This window comes from Astatotilapia calliptera, chromosome 5 (genome assembly GCF_900246225.1).
Source record: "Astatotilapia calliptera chromosome 5, fAstCal1.2, whole genome shotgun sequence".
Taxonomy (NCBI): domain Eukaryota; kingdom Metazoa; phylum Chordata; class Actinopteri; order Cichliformes; family Cichlidae; genus Astatotilapia; species Astatotilapia calliptera.
In genome coordinates, this window is record NC_039306.1 from 35,946,146 (window position 1) to 35,960,662 (window position 14,517).

Below are 14,517 nucleotides of genomic sequence, written 5' to 3' on the forward strand. Positions count from 1 at the left end.
CCACAAACTCACCAACACACAAACCCCTTCAAGGAGCTAACAAAGGCCTGGTTCATTTGGAGCCAGATTAAAACTACCAAGGGGGAAACATTATTCCTGGTAAGCAAGGGGGGAAAGATCCCCTCCATTAAAAACATGAGAGGTCCAGTATTTTGTGACGCAAGCTGCTGCTTTACAGATGTTATACCAGCCCACACATGCAGACGCTGTTCACAAAATGAACAAAATCAAAGGTTCACATTGAATTAGATATCCTTTAAGTCAAACAACACAGTGAAGAGCTACACTTAGGCCCGTATACTGCTACACTTCAGCTCATCTAACAGCAAAGGCTGCAAGGAAACATTGTGGGCTCACACGGAGTTCACACTCACACACAGATGCAGTTACATCTTATTGCAAACATTTTAACCTCAGTCCCCTGCTTTGTTAAAACAAAGCCCTGCTGAGGGAGGATTATATCAGTGCAAGGGTAGCAGAGCCCCACGACCCATGACCTCTAAGGGAGTATGAACTAACAGGAAGTGTCATGGTAAGAAGACACATGATAGGCAGCTTGTAAAAATACTGCTGTGCTGGGACAACACATTTACTTTCTGCACATGACGAGCAGCAGGATATCGTAAGCGCACCAGTAGCTCCTGCTGCCAACAAGAGCAAAGATAACAAGAGCACATGGGCATTTGAATCATTCAGCTTCACAGCTTTACAGATGTGGGCCTCGTTGCTAAGGGTAGCCGAGATAGCATTAGCATTAAGTAGGGTTGCTGCTAGCAGTCAACCAAACCGTCAATGAGGATTTTACTTTTCATTGGTCGGTTGTTCATTATCCCAAACTTAGCTTCACTGTGTTGAACTTTCTTATATATATGTATAAGGTGTATATTCGCTTTCTTTCTTTAAGGTCCCACAAAATTCTTATATTGCCAAATGTATTCACTCATCCATCCAAATCACTGAATTCAGGTGTTTCAATCACTTCCAGACTGTTCTACAAACATCTGTGAAAGAATCGGTCGCTCTCAGGAGTTCAGTGTGGATGGATACCACCTGTACAGCAATTCCAGTCATGAAATTTCCTTGCTACTAAATATTCCAGTCAACTGTTAGTAGTATTCTAACAAAAAGGATGCAATAGAAACAACAGCAACTCAGCCACTAAGCAGTAGGCCATATATAATAACAGAGCAGAGTTTGGTGGAGGGGGGTTTAGGGTGATGGTTTTTTTAGGAGTTGGCCTCAGTCCTTTAGTTCCAGTGAAAGGAACTCTTAATGCTTCAGCATGGGAAGCCATTTTGGACAATTTCATGCTGCAAACTTTGTGGGAACAGTTTGGGAATGTCCCCTTCCTGTTCTAACATGACTGTGCACCAGTATGTCCATAAAGAAATGGATGAGCGAGTTTGGTGTGGAAGAACTTGACTGGCCTGACTCTACCTTTGTGATGAATTAGAGTAGAGACTGCGAGCCAGGCCTTCTCGACAACAACAGTGTCTGAACTAACAAATGCACTTCTGGATGAATGGTCAAAAATTCCCATAAATGTCCCTAAACCTTGTAGGAAGCTTTCCCAGAAATGTTGAAGCTGTTACCGCCGCAAAGGGTGGGCTGACATCATAGTAAACCCTATGGATTAAGAATGGGATGTAGCTCCAGTTTATGTGTGTGTGAAGACAGACAAGTGAATACTTTTGGCAATACAGTGCATGTTTGTCTGCATACAGACTTCAACTTGGACAGTGAACAGAGCAGGGTTTTCACCCATGGCAATCGTGCTCCTGTGCAGTCCTCCAAAATTCAACTGCAAATTGCTGGATGCGGATGATCACTCAAATGCTGATTAACAAGCTGGACCAGAATAGAAGAAAAAAAAAAAATCTAAAATAATAATGCAGCATGAAAAAGACTGATAGTAGCTGCAATGGATACTTTTGTTTTCAATACTTGGTTTCACTTTAGCTCTTTGTATGTTCTGTGCTGATGATAAAGGGTAGCCAACAAACTGGCAGACATAATCTGTAATCTGCTATATTGACAACAAATACACTGCAGATACTGCCTTCAAACTGCCTGCAGACTGTGTTCACGCTAGGGCTGGGCCATATTATACCGTTCACGGTAATACCGGTATAATGTTAGGCAACGATAGGAAAATGAAATATCGCGATAGAATGGGAGTAAAACGCGCATGCGCAGTGCCTTTGTTTTCATACGCACATGGCCGATTGTTGAGTGAAACAGATGAACCAGAATTGGTTTGTAAAAATGGTGCAACTTCCGTGATGTGGAACTGGTTTGGTGTTTGTCCGTCAGATACACAACAAAGCACATTTTTTTGCAGAACATGCAAGCGGCCGTCGTTATTGTCATATTTGTCGGACTAAGATGCTCTTAAATCTGGGAGTAATCTGGGTCCTAAACTCCGTAATCTTCAGGTCAAACAACACTGCAGCATCACTTAGAGTTAAAAACTGTCTAAATTCTTTCATCTTTAATAAAACGATCAGCATTGCTGCTTTACCAGGTGTAACTATAAAGTTTAACTTCCAGGCATCCATGAAAACAAAAGTTATTACATTTAACGGAGTTAGAAGTTAGCAGGAAGCTAGCGGAAGTTAGCTCGCTAGTTTCGCTAGTTACCTAAACATGATATTGCATGTTCTGACTGAGAGATTTCTGAAAAAAATCAAACGTACAGCTCTGCTATCACTTCCAACATAAATGAAGACAGGAAACTAAACAGCAGTGACGTTTGTAGGGTTACTGAAGTTGGGCTAGCTGGTATATAATGATGTGCTACGTGATCGCTAGCGACACAGCTATGTTAGCATAACATAAACAGTGAAGCTGGAGGACGAACACTAACACTTTTCCACTTATAAAAGTTAACGTGAAGGTTCTTCATGGTTAGAGACAAATGCAATCGCATGGCAGGATGCTGTAAACGGACCAAACTTCAGTCAGGAGAACAACTGAGATAATCCATCCACAATACGAGGTTAGTCATTAATATACTGCAACAACATGGGAATAGAGCAGCTGCCAGAGAATTCAACATCAATGAATCAATGGTACAGAAGTGGAGGAAGCAAGAAGAATGAGTTTAATAAAGTTTGATTTATCTGACTGCTTTGTTTCGCTTAATGTGCCTTATAATCCCGTGCACCTTATGGTCCGAAAAATACGTACTGCACACTGCAGTTTAATGTTGCAAAGCACCTCTTTTTAACTTCAGTGGATATTATACATGGTTATGCTCAGGATATGTCAGCCCATTTCTACTGGAAATGCCTTTTGGTTAAACTTTCAGCAAGGAATTTGCATTTGCACTGTTACATTTTTATAAAGCTTTAATGTATATAAAAACCAGCTTCTTGTTTAAGTGAAAATAAATGGAAGGTTGTCTTTTTGCGCTAGTAATGTTGTGGAGTTGTATTTTGTCTCGCATCAATTATATCGTCGGTTATATCGTTATCGCAAATTTTCCAATATATATTGTGATAAATATTTTTGGCCATATCGCCCTGCTCTAGTTCACGCTACATCTGCTCAAACCTAAAACAAGCCTTAGCTGGCTCAACAAAACCTAAGACCACTGTTAGAAATACCGGGTAACTTTCTGCTTCAGGCTCTGTGTGTGCTCACACAAAAAGAGGCATTTCACAGGTAATATGACTCTTCTTGCACACAAAGTGAACCGTGGGAATGCGACTCAGTCCAGTCACAGACATTATGACAAAATGGTGATTAAAAATAAAAAAAGTGAACTATACAAGTAAAATGCAACAAGAAACTGATAAATCATTGAATTGAAATTATTAATCTGGTGATCTAACAGACAGAGTAATACAATAAACATTTTAATTCAAGATATTATCTTGATACAAGATATATACAAGACATTTGCAGAGCTCTCAGTCATAGTAAGCATGTTAGAAGAATAGACAAAACTAAAACATGACAATACTAATATAAATTGTGAATTATAAATTATACCTCTTTTACAAGAGGGTGGCACACAAGGAGAATCTAATTATATTACAGATATTGCACATTTCTCACTGTGGGGTTATTATTGCACATGGTGAGAAACTTTAGCTTTTTGGAAGATCAAACAAAACTTTTTATTGATTGCACAGATACTCCTGATGGTGTCCCGTCTTCTACTTACTTCAATTCCAGCAGTGTAAAACCAAACAAATATAGAAACATTTGTACACTAAAATGACTAATGTACAATGTCATCATTTCTATGACAATGTGTAGACCGTTTGCGCTTTGTTCAGTGGTTTTAGTAAGGTACGGCTTAATAACTTGCACATATAAAATCTCTAACAGAAAATCTGTATCGCACTTAAAACATGCTGTCAGTAAAAATCAGTAAACACGTGGCGCTTCTAGACAATTTTAAACCGAAATTTAGACCAAGTCTCCATGGTAATATAGCCAGGTAGAAAGAGAGCAACTTTCAAGTCTGACTTTAAGCTTGACATAGCGTGCTAACATGCTAATCCTGCTTTATAGCACATTCCTCAGGTGTGGGATCATTGCAGGAGGGCAAGAAAGTCAAAAGTACTTTCTGCAGGCAAACATTCACTTATCATTCATCAGGTTTATCCACAGCTTTGCAACATACAAAGAGTCCAATGTCAGCCACTTAGCATGGTCATTCAATCTGACATTAACAGCATCCTTGCTGGATACAATCATTACCACAGTTCTATTTGTGCATCCACATGTAGAGTAGTAATGGGAAAAGATGACTGATAAAAATATTCCAATTAGGTACTCCCAAAACCTAAGGTCATATGTGAAAACAGCCTGGGAATACTAGGAAAATCTTTAGTTGACAGACATTAAGTACCCAAGTACTTAAATTAATACTACTCTTCTGAGACCAGAATTTCTTAAGAAATTCATAATGAATTAAATGCTTGTTGCAGACCCTACTTTGTTAGCCTTGAAGATTTAAAAAAGGTAGAAGTTCAGGTTTTCCAGTTTTGTACCTGAGTCCAGCAGCAGCTTGCCAGGGGCCTGAACTTTTAACATGCCTGTCCAACATTCAGCTTTGGCCTACCATAGCAACCTCGTTTTCCCAGGACTCCCCCCCCAGGGGGTATAATGGGACTTAAGGGGGGGGGGGGGGGGGGGGGGGGGGGAGTCCATTTAGGGGAGGGGAAAAAGGGTGTTTCTAGGGAAACTGAGCGTTCACTGTTCTCCAGCAGCCTCCATGGTTGCCACTTGGCAACAGTTGACTGTCGGCATTTCAAAATGCTGCTTTTCATGCTTGTCTGTGTGTCATGAAAAGACACACACACACACACACACACACACACACACACACACACACACACACACACACACACACACACACACACACACACACAGAGTAAGAAAAGAAACCCAGATAGCGTCATCACAGCAGATGCTTCTCATATTGTTGCCTCTGGAGCCAAAAACCAAAGCTGACTGATGTCATGTGGATTATATTAAATTCTTCTCCCTTCAAATCACAATTCAGGATGAATGGCCACCTGACTGCAGCTAAGCAATGCAAGGGACAATACAGAAAAACTTAGGAGATTTCTAATTGCCATCCCCTTAATCTGCTACTAAATCACTACATTTCAACATGAAAACAGTCATGTATGCTCAAAAAGTTTTCAAAAGCAGTTTTCTCAATATGAAAGCCTGGACTCACAAGGTTATCTTCCAGATGGAGGACACTCCCTCTTCCACCACACCCACTCACCTGTCGTTTCTCTGAGTCTACAGCCAAAACACCAGCTGTTTTCCAGCTAACAAACAAGAGAACGGAAGAGACACCCACCCCCCCTCTCGCTCTCGCTCTCCCCCCCTCTCCTCGAGGTATGCCTACGTGTCTCTAAGCTCCCACTCTTTCCTTACACTCTCCTGTCTGGTTGGCCGGTCTTTTCAGCCTCCTCTTCAACAAAAGAAACAAAAAGAAGGCATGGCCACGTTCTCTTTATGAAGAGAAAGAAAAGCGTGGGGAATGCAGAACACCATTTTTAAAGCTGCAGAGACCAAAAAGCAGAAATTATCTGCAAGCGAGACAAAAAAAGGAAAGTAAAAAAAGTTTTCTTGCATTTCTGTGGAGCATGCAGAGGAACGACCAGGTAACTTCAGCCACAAAAAGCCAGAAACAAAAAGCCTCAGTTTCATTTTGAGTTGAGTTCTGGATCAGTTTTCAGCCAAAGCATGCAAAGTGAATTTAGCAAAAAAATAAAGAAATAAAAAATTACGAGTATGCATGTGGCATGTTCATATACTCCTGCAGCTGCAGGATACCTGGAATTTAACACCATCCATCCATCCATCCATTCGCTACCGCTTATCCTTTTCAGGGTCGCGGGGAATTTAACACCATGCTGCCAAATCTTTTTCACTGCAGGAACATAACGTGCAACAATTATCTCAGGTTCTGTTTCCAGTGAAAGCCAAATTGTTTTTAAACACACTGCATGTTAATGTCCATTGTGGCATAATTATTTACCCTCACATACTGATTACAGATACCTAATGATACATGCCTGAAGACCAATTAAATGTTGTGCTGCTGCTCTATATTTCAATCCTGTCATTTTCACAGTAAAGTTCTTATTCTGTCACCATATTCTTTGGTTTTGTGATTTCATAACCACAATTGTACTTTGTGTAACAGTATTAAGTTTATAGTTCGTTTGTTTTTTAAATTTCTACAATTTTATTAGTCAGTTCTGCCAGCAAAGCTCACTGTGGTATAGTGATGTGTTACCGTCTGGCATGGTGGCAGCCAAAACCTTAACAGTGAGACTTCCACTGAATCCAAAGTGGCTGATGTCATGTTACAGAACAACAGTGACTGGGTAATGAATATAAATAAATCTTGAACACATTGGATATCATGCATCTCCATCTCCAGTTGTGTAAAGACAGCACAAAAGAAATGTGAGCATCTTTCATTCTGGCATGTTTACTTTGCCTCAGGTCCATTTTGGCTCACATACCAATATGACTTTAAACAACACCCAGCACTACACACAGTTTCCAGACAAGGAAACTGTGCGTAGTTTTTGCAGTTTCCTAAAAAGCCTCTTATCTTGTGTCTACATTGATGTGGGTTTATAATTAGGGTCTATTACAACCAGACTTTGATTGCAGGATTAAAGCCCAGGTTAGGTTAGGCCTTAAAAAAATAAAAATTAAAAAATTAAAAAAAATTCTTCCATACTTTGGACCTCACGAAGGTACAAGAACAAAGGCCAAGTGTGAGATTGCGTGGTTCAGGTAAAGGCAGAGGTCATATCTTCTCTTTGTGAGTACACTGACAAAGCTCTTCTCATCCATGTCAACCTATCGCACAGCAGGGCCTCGTTCTTTCAGGGCCTTCTACAAACGGCTGCTTCAGCGCAGAATGACAGGATGCTGAAACAAATGAGAGCTGCAGAAAGTGTTGAGTGCTGAGTTAGGAGCAATGAATGGAGAGGAAGAGATGGATGAAACTGCAGAGTTACGGCATGAATTAAAGTATGGCATCACTTTCCCCACAATTCAGACAGACAGTGCTGTGTTTATGGGTTAGCTCCATTATTACAACGTTGTTTTATCAGATTAGTAAAGAAAACTGCTGTGAGAATATGGTGTGAATAGAGCCTGAGGCAGACAGAGACAAACCAGGTTTTGTTTGTACCATAGTGCCTGTAGCCGTCACCATCGGGTTACACGTTTAGCAGCAAAATCATAAATGGTGCCACACAGTGTACAAACATGAACAGGAAGTAAATGCAGACCAATCTTTACTTCTGTATTTGTCACAAAGAAGCAGCTTTCATTCAGAATTAGTAATAAAAGAATATTCTGCATTGCAATTGGGAACTAAATGTGTAATGCAGCTGCAAAATTCCTGTAAAAGCTGATCCAGATCTGACAGTGAATATGCACATTTTAAATCTGCTGCCATCTCACGTAAACAGTAAACTTCACTTGATTCATTTCAATATTCTTTAACCAATTGAGTTTTATTTGCATAGCACCAAATCACAACAACAGCCAACACTAAACTACTATATCAAACCAACATGAGACCTTTTCATTTTTAGCTCAATGTTCGACATGAATCCCCTCGTACGTCTGTGGTGTCAGGCAGCACAAGAGTTCGGTTGTAGTTTTCAGTTACCTCACTGCAACTCAGGAGGTAGACTGTGTTTGGGCAAACCACCGTGTCACGTGTACTCCTGCTTTGAGACTGACCTTGTGCAAACACACTAGCCTCATTCAAGAGGGAGCAACTGTAAGCACATACACGCACACGCCAAAGAGCAAGGGGTGGAAGCACACAGCCCATTGTAATAAGTTAATAATCCACGTAACTACAGAGCACTTCACTTGCTGCTTCAAAGGGCTTTTGACTATCAAATCCATTTTACATTCCATAGCACTGCCTGTATCTGGGTCTCCATTTACATATCTGAATAATGAACAAACTCGTCTGTCTAATTAAATCCAGAGGCGCTCCTCAGTCACCAAAAAAGGCTTTTCAGAGCCAGATAATGTGTACAGTAGAGCACAAACTGTCCAGTTTGGGGCTTCGAATTAATGTCCGCCATAACCATCGTTAAAATGCTGGTAGGTTAAACTAGGTTACAAAAATCGAGAAGTGCATGCCTAGCCCAAGCGTCGGAAATATTGTGCCACGTGCCGCAGAATGCGATGTCAAAAATCACGGCGCAACAGAGTAAGCTTGAAACATCATTGGGGTGAGGGGAGGTAGACACCGTGGAAGAGCGACACAGAGTAATAATAAACAATGATCAAATGTGTAGTGTTGCATAAATACATAGGAGGCTTTATGGGCAGCCCCCAGCAGACTGGGCCTATTACAGCGTAACTAAAGGTCACAGACTCATCAGCCTGTAAGCTTTATCAAAAAGGAACGTTTTAAGCCTAATCTTAAGCACAGAGACTGTCTCCCAAATCCAAACAGCTGGTTTCACAGGAGGACCAGCTCTCAGGTTCTGGAAGCTGAACGCTCTGCCTCCCACTCTACCTTTAAACATCCAAGGAGTCAAAAGTAAGCCAGCGGTTCGAGAGTAAATAGCTCTATTGGTGATGACATGGCCCCATGAGGTCTTTGAGATGAGATGGGGTCTGATTTTTCAAGACCTTGTATGTGAGGAGAGGTATTTTAAACTAGATTCTGGATTTAACAGGGAGTCAATGAAGAGAAACTAATATGGGAGAAATCTGCTCTCTTTCTAGTCCCTGTTGGTACTCTTGCTGCACCATTTTTGATCAACTGGAGGCTTTTTAGGAAGTTGTTAGAATACCTGATAATAATGAATTAGTATCCCGGCATTTTTGACCAGTTACCCAGCAGACAGTGTTGGTGTCTGCTGGGTAACGTTGTGTGACAGCCGGAGGAGGCAAAGACGGCATTCTTGGTATCAATACTGTTGCAAATGAGTATCTAATGTAATAGTAATTTTTATTATCAACTTCTGATTCAACCTTATATAAATAACCCTAGCTGTAACACTACGGGATCTCTTCAATTGATTTGCATCAGTCTGTGGTGAAACGTATGGCACCGCGCAGTAGGGGCTCATGTATCAGATTCCATGTCTGTCTTTTATCCCTCCTCTCAGGGTTTGCAACACCAGCATATAGTCCTTAATCTTGGTGCATCTGTTGGCCCACAAAGCTCCATTAAACAGCCGGACCACTCCGATAAGGTTATTGACTTAATGCTCAGTGACATAATTAAATTGAGTATTTAATCTGGCCACTGGAGTGGAGGAGCCCCCGACCCCCGCCAGACAAGAAGAGTGTTCATATCTTGCTGCCATTACAAATAATTTCTACTCTGATCGCTATTGAGGTGACCAGACTGGCTGAGAGTTGTCCTTTCCTGTCATCTGCAATAAAAACTAGAGCTGTGCCATATCATGCCTACATGCCTGAGAGCCCTGTGTCAGCCTCTAATCACAATTCAGTACCTAAAAGAGAGCCTCCAACAAAGCACTGTAGTCTGCAAACTATGTGAGAAAACTGTTCCCGCTGAAGGTGGAAGCCATAAATATGTTTCACCACTTCAGGCAAAAATACGCCATCAAATACAACCAGGTTACAAAGGAGAAGATACTAGCAGGTGGTGATGTGTGACCAAAATGACTGACTCAAATGAGCATCACTGGAATAATCGCTAGTTCCACTCCACACGACAGGAAGAGCAAACGGTAGATGGAAATTACTGATACATAAGTGGAAAACCAAAACTTTAAGCAGATTATTAAAAGCTTCACCTACAATCCCAGTCAGAAATATTTTACAAGGTTACTTTAGCCACTGTTAAAGTGTTAAGCAGTTATTTTTCACTTAAAATGTCCAGGGGAAAAACTGGCTAGACTACTTTTGTGCTTACAGTTGACTTCAGTGGGAAATCTACGTTGTCCCTTCGACCGTAGCTGGAAACCCCTCTTAACCCTCCACTCAACCTGACGTGCACTACCCAAGAAAATTAACTATAGGTTGGGTCAATGCAACCTGCAACGATGTCCGTGAGCGTGGTGGTTTTTCCTTTATTTATTATTTTTTCCAAACGGTGCAGACAATTTACATTACAATGCATCCACTATGCTGACCAGGCGTCAGACTTCAAGCGGATGTCAAAAAAGTGTAACAGGAAGGACGACTCGGCCAACAGGTTTCCAGCAGAGTATAATCTAGGCTTAACCTTCAAGCTGTGACAAGGCTGGCAATACAGAGGTGACAAACTTCCTCCTCTTTTTCTACATTTTTCACAACCAAGACTTCAAAGAGAAAACGATCTGAAAATGTCTCCCTTTATCCCATCTTTAAACTAAAATTACACCTTCCCCCTGCCTTCCTTTAACCTGTAAACATTTGCTGATTTCAGGCATACCCCAACAATAACCACTTGGTACCTTTTAGAGAAAACGTCACACTTTCCGTACAGTATTCACAGATGCTTCATCAACGCCTAAACTGATGAGCTGCTGCTGTGAACAGCCATCCACAGTTCATCAAACCTTCATCCGGCCTTGAATTCTCCCCACCTGTTCATTACAAGAATGACAGCAGACACTAACCGATACAAAGCTGTTCCTTTAGTAAGGCAGTGTTTGCCTTCCCTTCAGCTCATGACACCACCTGACAATGGTTTGCTGTGAGGATATTGGTTTTGACACCACATGCTCCTCCATTTGCCAAAACGAGAGCATTCAACACCCAGCCCCCATCACCTTTTGACCTCTGGCACCTTGCTTGTGAGAGAGTTTGTGAGGTGAGTGTGGTTTATTAGAGAGGCACTTAACAACCTCTGTTGCTACAAATCCTGGCTGTTGAATGCTGACATCTTTCAAGGCGCTCACCAATTATTACTTAAGTCAGTCCTGTTATGCATGAGACCTGTTCAGTTATACCGAGAAATCAAGTCAAAAAGCTGTAGGTACAGAAAGGTAAGAGCACACTTGCTACTATACTGTTAGAATGAAACATCTGAAGAAAATGGCAACCAAGCACTGATATTTTCATGTAAAGTTTTCTCCTGTGCATATTCTAAACTAAAATTACTGCAACAATAAATAGCTGTTCATTTATCTTGCACCTTTTTAAAACTCCAATTTTCTTCCATTTTTGGCCGCTGGAGGTCGAGCATTTATACCCCATAAGGACCCCATAATGAGGACATTTACAAGCTCATTTCACAAGACCAGAAAGCTCCGTTTCCTGCTGACTGACTGTATCCATGTACAAGCAAGAAAACATGTCAGCTACTGGTTTTGCTGGTCAACAGCATTTCACTCAGGGACAATGAAAATACGTGCCCCACTTAAGTCAGCCAGACCCTACTTTAGCTGTTGTAATACCAACACATGATGAAAGAACTATACAAAGACTGCAAGAAGTGACGAGTTTTATCAGATGGGAAAAAAGAGAAAAACAAAACTTTGACTCAGTCAGCTGGACTACACCAGAGTCTGAACTAAAGTCCATGTTTGGTTGTTGTTTTGCTGTACCGCCCTGCATCGCTGCAGCCTCTGGCTTTCACAATTTAGCTGCTTGAAAACCTGAAGAAAGACTGCCAGTCACTTTTTATTTCAAGATGCTAACAGCAACAAGCAGCTCATGATGGTTCTCCCAGCCTTGGCAACACTCTGAAATACATGAGCAATTATTGCCATTATAATTAGGAGGATCGTAATAAACCTTCAGCTCTGTGATGAGGCAATAAAAGACACTACACAAGACAGGCCGAGCATGATCCATGGTCACACACTCACAGTCCCTCTTTTGGAGAGCCCCCGTGACACCTGTACCAGAGTGTATATTAATATCATAATGACATTTTACACAAGCAGCTACAAACTAACACAGACCCAGATCTGACCTTTGCCTTTAAAGAATATCATTAATAGATGAGGACAAGATCTCTCTCTTCTGGTTTTCCGATTAAAAGCCTCTCCAGGCAACACTTTCGCGTTGAGAACAAACTGTTGTCTTATGATGGGATTAAATATTTTTATGCTAGTTTGGGCTCAAAACTGACTCTGACATTTTATTTTGAAAAACTAAATTTGTTTCGTCAATGAAAAAGAAATTCTGTTTTTTTTGTTTTTGTTTTGTTTTTTTAAATCAACGGACCGAACACTCAACAGATAAAAAAAAATAAAAGGGGGGTGACTTTTAAAAAAAAATTATATTTGCACTCAAGTAATAAAATAAAATAAAAAAAGACGCATAATGTCCCATAAAAAGCAAGGAGTGGAGCAGCGGTTCCTGGAGGACGTGTACGGAGTGAGTTCACTTCAACGCTAGCTAACCCAACTCTCATCAACCTGCTCCAACTGCTCCACCACTAATAGCGAAAAGTCTGTAAATAACCAATAAGGAGCACGTGTGTGTGGATTTGTGTGAAATCCACATAAATATTGGTAAATAAAGGTTTTCACCCATTTCCCCGACATTACTGATCACAAGGCAGAAGTTTGAACACTTAGAGGAAAACAAGTGGGAAAAAAATCCCAGTTTGATTTCAATGGGACAGATTTTCAGAGACTCACAGCACAGCCCTCACCCACACTCACCGTGCTCTGTGTACAACTCTTCGGTCACTCAGCTCTGGTTTACTCCTCCTTACAGCGAAGTTTTAGTAAAGTATCCAATTTTTCCGCAGCCGGTGCTTGTGCAGACAAATTAGCGGGCAAGAAAGCGAATCCTCCTCGATATTCCTGCCGCTCAGTCCATGCTTGGAAATTTCCTGTCAGGCTTCCAACTTTCACAACTTTACACACCTAATTTACTGATGAAAAACAGCATGGTTACTCCATGTAGCAAAAAAAAGTTTCCCCTGGTTCTCTGCTTGGTTTCATTCAGCAGCTCTCTGCCTCCACATGCGCCCTGTAAGCAACAGTGAGAATACTTCGCTCAGCGCCCAGCTCTCCACAGGCGTAAAAAGGGGGCTGGCGAAGGGAGGACACATGACGCTCCCTTCAAGTGCTCCTCGTATTTTACACAACCACGTGCGAACGTAAGGTAATCTGTGTTAAATAGCAGTGACCAGCTTTAGCTGCACAGTGAGAATGTGAAATTCACAGAGAAACCCCGGGATCCCCCCACTGACATGACCGCTGCAGACAAAATAGAAAAAGTCTGTTGCTTTATTACGCATTCAGATTGTGTATCATGTTTTTAAAAAGTAACTATGTAATAAAGTAACTAATTACTTTTGAAAATAAGTCATCAGTAAAGTCGTTACTTTCTTGGAGAAGTAATGAGTAATTAGTAACTAATTACTATTTTCAAGTAACTTGACCAACACCAATATGTGCTTCTTAAAAGATTTTGAGTGGTTTTGTCTTTTGTTGTTCACCAGACCACAACCTGCGAATTTAAATAGATAACTTTCACTCCATTTTCATATTTGTAGTACAAAAACCAGTGACTGTTAGGATGGAAAGTTTATTGAACGCAATAACAATAGTGTAAAGTCTGTACTTCCACCAGTTCCTGAATGCAGCATCAGTTGCTAGAGAGCCGGCTGATGCATGGCAGACCCCTTCTGGCCAACAGGAAACATGCATGGACTACATCTGCCAGTGTGACCATAGACTTTATTACATCAAATAGTCCTGCTTTAAGAAAAACTGACGTCCATTTTTCCAGCCCCAGGAATCTATCTGAGATCAAATATATTCAGAGAGACTCAAAGGGCCAAATATGTGATAAAAACACAATCATCAGAATAACTCTTTCAATATTGCAAATGTATGTTGCTGAGAATTCATAAAGTCAACATACAGAAATATTAATAGATAATCTTTTGCTGACTGGTTTGAAAAAAACAAACAAGCAGCAGTTGTTTACTATAGTGAACCATGAAACAAACATTCACAACACATTAAGTCAGCGTGACTGGAACTGTTTGTTGTGTGGGATGACTGTGGTGTTATTCAGGGTGCAGTTCTTATCCACTGTTCAGTTTAGAGATGCCATGTC

At 40.9% G+C, this 14,517-nt stretch overlaps 1 protein-coding gene across 2 annotated transcripts in view; it reads right to left on the reverse strand.

Annotated features, from left to right (window-relative positions):
* Nucleotides 1–13,525, reverse strand: part of plxnb1b (plexin b1b) — a 93,377-nt gene extending 79,852 nt beyond the window's left edge. For both annotated transcript variants that reach the window (XM_026169110.1, XM_026169109.1), the window contains exon 1: nucleotides 13,107–13,525. The gene's annotated coding sequence lies outside the window, so the exon portion shown is untranslated. The remainder of the gene's footprint in view (nucleotides 1–13,106) is intronic.
* Nucleotides 13,526–14,517: the final 992 nt, after the last annotated feature.